The 5584-nt window shown below is 48.0% G+C and overlaps 1 long non-coding RNA gene across 1 annotated transcript; it reads left to right on the top strand.

The window, feature by feature from the left end:
- The first annotated feature begins 1884 nt into the window (after nucleotides 1-1884).
- Nucleotides 1885-3242, top strand: LOC123168178 (uncharacterized). The gene is made up of 2 exons (XR_006484241.1): nucleotides 1885-2042; nucleotides 2136-3242. It is a non-coding gene; the product is annotated as an uncharacterized lncRNA (long non-coding RNA).
- Nucleotides 3243-5584: the final 2342 nt, after the last annotated feature.

The raw sequence follows: 5584 nt of genomic DNA, 5'->3' as shown, positions 1-5584 counted from the left end.
ATGAGGACGAGGCGGCGGGGCGACGTCGGGGCGAGGTGGCGCCGGCGATCCGGCGACGGCGACGGCGCGAGCGAAGGGGTCGGGACGACGAGCGGCTTCGGGTCGGGCAGCGCCGCGCGGAAGGAGAGGGGGCGCGGGGTCGACGTGGTGGCGAGGGGCGATGGTGTGGTGCGCCCCGATCCCGATTGGATCGGAGGGAGAGGGAGAGTGGGGGGGAGTGCGTGTGGTAGTTAGGGTTCGGTGGGAGTGCAGGGGCCTAAGTAGGCCAGAGAGGGGGGCGGCCGGGCCGGCCTCTTGGCTAGCTGGGCCGGTTGGCCCAGCATGGGGGTGTTTCTTTTATTTTTCTTATTATTTCTTGTTTTGTTTTATTTTCTTTTCTTTTATTCTGTTTTATCTTTGTTTCCTATTGTTTTAGTTTTTGTAAAATATATACTTGGCATCTAATTTGGTATTTCAATTTAGTCCACTGCCACAAAAACTCTAGTCCCCAAATAATTTATTTTGATATTTTATTAATTAGTAAAGGCATTTAGATAATTAGTTTTGCTACTAATTAAATCATTATAGAGTTAAGCATTTCATAAAAGTTTGGTTTCACCACCACAATTACCTATGATTTATTCGACACATTTAGAACATTTTAGTTTTATTTTTGGAAAACTTTTATTGTTTGCCTTAATTTCAAATTTGAATTTAAATAGCTTTCGAACTAACACGAGATTAGGGACAGTAACGGAGGTGACGTGGTGTCATTAGCAGAGGATACTGTAGCTTGATTATCCGGGCGTCACAATGCTCATATGATTCGCGTTCGTTACTTTGATAATTTGATATGTGGGTGGACCGGTGCTTGGGTGCTGCCCTTTCTTGGAGAAGCCTCCACTTATGATTAACCCCTTTCGCAAGCATCCGCAATTACAAAAGAAGAATTAAGATAAATCTAACCATAACATGAAACATATGGATCCAAATCAGCCTCTTACGAAGCAACACATAAACTAGGGTTTAAGTTTTTGTCACTCTAGGAACCCATCATCTACTTATTACTTCCCAATGCCTTCCCTAGGCCCAAATAGTGGTGAAGTGTCATTTAGTCGACGTTCACATAACACCACTAGAGGAAAGACAACATACATCTCATCAAAATATCGAACAAATACCAAATTCGCATGATTAATTATAACAAGACTTCTCCCATGTCCTCAGGAACAAACGTAACTACTCACAAAGCATATTCATGAATGTTCATAATTAAAGGAGTATTAATTTCCATTAAGGATCTAACATATGATCTTCCACCGAATAAACCAACTAGCATCAACTACAAGGAGAAATCAACACTACTAGCAACCCACAGGTACCAATCTGAGGTTTTGAGACAGAGATCTGATACAAGATATGAACTAGGGTTTGAGAGGAGATGGTGTTGGTGAAGATGTTGATGGAGATTGACCCCCTCTCGATGAGAGGATCGTTGGTGATGACGATGGCTTCGATTTCCCCCTCCCAGAGGGAAGTTTTCCCGACAAAACAGCTCCACCGGAGCCCTAGATTGGTTCTGCCCAAGTTCCGCCTCGAGACTGCGGTGCTTTGTCCCAAAAGCTTCCTTGTGGTTTTTTCGGGTCAAAACACACCATATAGCAGAAGATGGGCCTCGGGGGCTGCCAAGTGGCCCACAAGACAGGGGCGCGCCCAGGGGGTAGGGCGCGCCCCCATCCTTGTGGATGGCAGGTGGCCCTCCTCTGGTGCTTTCTTCACCCAATATTTTTTATATTTACTCCTGTAAAGATGTGAATAGGTGATGATGATGTGTCTACCTTCGGGCTATATTTATTGTCCGATATGAAACCAAGGGCCGAGATTAACTAAGTGTGTTGTGGCGAGCCATCCGCCAAAACAGACATAGTAGTCTGGAGGTTTCTCCTGCTCTTGCGAAACAGACTTTTCTAGAATCGCTCCAAATTTCTCGCCGCCAGCCCCTCCCCTCTCTTTCCTGCGAGCGCTAGATCTGAGTTCCGCCAGCATCACATCTCTAGCTATCGGTAGGGTCTCAATAATTCGTATTTGGCATTGAGATTTCCCCTTCGTCATCGCTTCTTCTAGATTCTCCCTAAGTTCTAGATCTGGTCGTGCAGGTTGTTGGGGAAGGAGAATGGCACACGGCTATCGACGGACGGAGTCGAAAGAAATAGCAGACTTAGGACAATCCATTGGAGGTGGTGCTGGTGGCGCGTACACACGTCGTCGCGGACCCGAGGCCAGCCGGAATCTGTACCAAAGGGTGTCGTGGAAGAGCCTGGTGTGCAGCGGCGGTCATCGGGGTCGGGGAAGATGACCGCGACAGGGATATCGTGGTATCCAAGAGGCAATAGCTATGGGCGCTCCGGTTCAATCTCGTTGGCCTGAACCACCTGCCGAGCGGGAGCAGCGCGGGCCCCCGGGAGATGGATATCGATCGATGCATGACAGGCGGCGGTCAGGAGCAGCGGAGGCACGACAGGCGGTTGTCTGGAGCAGTTGTGAGGCGTTGGCCAGGAGCAGTGAAGGCGTTAGCAGGCAGCGAACGGGATCAGCGATTAGGGAGAAATGAGAGAAAATTGATTAAAGGCGCGTTCGCCATCACGCAACCGTGCTTCCCGTCCTAAGCGACCTTGAATGGCCCGTCGCGCGCACAGCCTCCATTCCAGTGCGCCCGCTCCGGCCACCATCCTGTAGTCGTGGTCTTCTACCTGTAAAATAGAAAATTAATCAATCAGCCGAGCTGCTACAGTGTATCTTCCATTCCCCAAGCTGTTGCGCATGAGGACCTATCCCAATGGATAGTGAGCGCGGCAGCAAGCGGACGAGCTCGCTGTGGCGGGCGCCGCGACGGGCGCTAGACCGCAAGCCTATTTCTACAGGTCCTACAGGTTCAGTATGTGACGGGCCAGCTGCTACAGGTTCTTCGCCCACAGCCCATACGCGCCGCTTCGGAGAAGTGAGCAGCCGCGGATGGAATTTGGCAGTGCGTCGTCGGTCACACCAACGCCGCCATGTGTTTGGCAGTTCCAAGGGGCATTTCGGCACCTGCGTCTCCTAATTGTCCCCTAATGCCCTGAATCAGTACGCAATGGCATATTTCAAAGTATAGAAACTTTGCATTGGCATGTCTCAAAATATGGAAGTAGTGATGGCATTTCGACCTAAAACTTTGTAGTGGCATATATCAAATTTACCCGTAAATCTAATAGGTTTCCCCCTCAGTGATATCCCGAGTTATCCATCCCGAGTTATCCCACTGGTAAAGATGGTCACGTCGTCTAGGCCTGCGCTCCCGACCACCCCGGCAGGATTTCCAGGCTACCGTTGCAAGGACGCCGAGCTGTGAGCTTCATGCAGCCGGAGTCGGTGTGTATGCCAGCATCCGTCTCCCATTGGTTGTGTCCCTTGCGCGCTAACGGACGACAGTAGTGTTCCCGGAAACAAGGAGTATCCCCTATTTATTTCGACGAGCATTGCAAGTTCTGAACTAAACCTGACCATTCCACGGGCTGGGTTAGGTTTGGGTCGGGCTTGGCAAAGCCTGAAGAAAAAATCCCAAGCCCGAGCCCGGCCTCGCTTGAAGCACATGAATAAAAAAATATGTATATGGCCATTTCGGGCTTTCGGGCAAGAAAGTGGAGCCTGAGTCTGGCTCGAATGTCGGGCTTCAGGTTCGGGCCTCTAGGTCGGGCTGTCCATTAATAGGTCTACTCTGAACTACACATACTATCATGACGAGGCCGTCACGTCTCAATTCTCGGCTTCTAGGGAAACGTGTTGCCAACGGTAACACAATCACACCGCACACCGCGCCACGTCGCCCGCATTGCTGCTTCTACCTCCACGCTTCACCGCTCGGCAGGTGGTTCACTGCTTTTAGGTAGAAGATGAAGTGAGAGCTCATGGGCTAATATTGTTGGCACAGATGTTTTGAGCAAACAACTAAAAAAGGGTATACTATGCTTGGGGAATGATTCCATGGCCTCATAGATGGCTAAGGTATGTAACTAAGCATGAATGGATCTAAAATATTGATTTTCTTCATTGTGGCGATGTATGCAGATTCTTGTAGCGGTTAATGGGCTGCAGACTGGAGGTGGATCATGTGTTAATGAAAAGCTGGTCGGGGTCGTTGCAATTGCCAAATGTGTCTCGAAAGACTTTCTGTTTGTCGCATGCTCTCTGTCCCCTCAATATGGAACAACAATGATAAAGCTGGGTAGGGAGAGAACAAGTCTTCAGCAAGGTGAAAATTGAGAAGAGAACAATTGGCTTGGACGAGGGGGTTCATTGATCGGAAACCATATGTTTGATTACGAGGAGGTTCATTAGTCGGAAACCATATGTTTGATGTTTCTTGACTTGCACTTATCAAAAATATCACATGACTTCGATTGATGTCTTGGTATATCTTTTATTGTTCACTAGACTCCTGACACTTATGTAAACAATTCTCACCAAATCTTTTGTGATTCCGTAGCATAGCACGGGCATCTTGCTAGTATATTCCAAAAATATTCTCCATGAAGTTTCAGGACTTTTAGAGTTGTGCAGAATAGGTCTCTAAAATTTGCTCCTTTTCCAGTCCAGAATTCCAGTTGCCGGCATTCCCCCTCTTCATGTAAACCATATAAAATAAGAGAGAAAAGGCATAAGTAATGTGATATAACGTGTAATAACAGCCCATAATGCAATAAATATTAATATAAAAGCATGATGCAAAATGGACATATCAGCGGTCCTTGCGAAGGTGTAGCCACACAAGATCTCCAATGTTGAATATCATGGGGTGCTTGTTGATATTGATCTTGGTCGCGAGGCGATGTACTTGGCGCTCGATTTATTGTCTTGTATCTTCCTGCACCTTCTTGAGATAACTTGCGCGTGCACTCGCGTCCAAGTTGATGCGCTCTTGTAGTGGTAGCCGTAGAATGTCCAATGGGGATAACGGGTTGAAACTATATATAGACGAGCTCGAAGGTGGACTTGCCGGTAGTCGAATATCTTCCTCGATTGTAGGCATACTCGCCGATGGTTAAGAACTCCTTCCACTCCTAGATGTTCTTCTTGATCAACATGCGTAGGAGAGTAGATAGCATCCGGTGTGTGACCTCCGCTTGGCCATCGGTTTGTGGATGGTATGTTCATGCGTCCATTTTGCATCATGTTTACCTACTGTTAATTACTATGTTTTTATGCATAATAATGCTTTGGGGGGTAATTCTAATGCCTTTTCTCTCATAATATGCAAGGTTTATACAAGGAGGGAGAATGATGGCAGCTGGAATTCTGGACCTGAAAAAGCTACGGCAGAATTACCTATTCTACACATCTCCAAATGAGCTAAAAATTTCGAAGAATTGTTTTAGAATGTATGAGGAATATTGGAGCAAATAACTACCAGAGGGGGCCCACCAGGTGGGCACAACCCACCTGGGCGCGCCAGGGAGCCCAGGCGCGCCCTGGTGGGTTGTGCCCTCCACAGCCCACCTCCGGTGCCCCTCTTCTGGTATATAAGTCATTTTGACCTAGCAAAATAAAGAGAAGACTTTCGAGACGGAGT

The sequence above is a fragment of the Triticum aestivum genome, chromosome 7D (assembly GCF_018294505.1).
Source record: "Triticum aestivum cultivar Chinese Spring chromosome 7D, IWGSC CS RefSeq v2.1, whole genome shotgun sequence".
Lineage (NCBI taxonomy): Eukaryota > Viridiplantae > Streptophyta > Magnoliopsida > Poales > Poaceae > Triticum > Triticum aestivum.
This window is presented reverse-complemented; position numbering and strand designations above follow the sequence as displayed.